Source organism: Notothenia coriiceps, unplaced genomic scaffold, assembly GCF_000735185.1.
Source record: "Notothenia coriiceps isolate Sejong01 unplaced genomic scaffold, NC01 NC01_scaffold00003261, whole genome shotgun sequence".
In the NCBI taxonomy this organism is placed as follows: Eukaryota; Metazoa; Chordata; class Actinopteri; order Perciformes; family Nototheniidae; genus Notothenia; species Notothenia coriiceps.
The window spans coordinates 6358-6717 of record NW_011335962.1 but is presented as its reverse complement, the minus strand read 5'-3'; positions in this window follow the sequence as shown (position 1 = coordinate 6717).

The following is a 360-nucleotide window of genomic DNA, read 5'->3' as shown; positions in this document are numbered from 1 at the left end:
ACAAGCGGCCGAGATGGGTTTTCTCCGCAGGGTGGCTGGTGTCTCCCTTAGGGATAAGGTGAGAAGTTCGGTCATCCGGGAGGGACTCGGAGTTGAGCCGCTCCTCCTTCGCGTCGAAAGGAGCCAGTTGAGGCGGTTCGGGCACCTAGTTAGGATGCCACCTGGGCGCCTCCCTAGGGAGGTGTTCCAGGCACGTCCAGCTGGGAAGAGACCAAGGGGTAGACCTAGAACCAGGTGGAGGGATTATATCTCTTCGCTGGCCTGGGAGCGCCTTGGGATCCCCCAGTCAGAGCTGGTTGATGTGGCCAGGGAAAAGAAAGTTTGGGGCTCTCTGCTGGAACTGCTACCTCCGCGACCCGA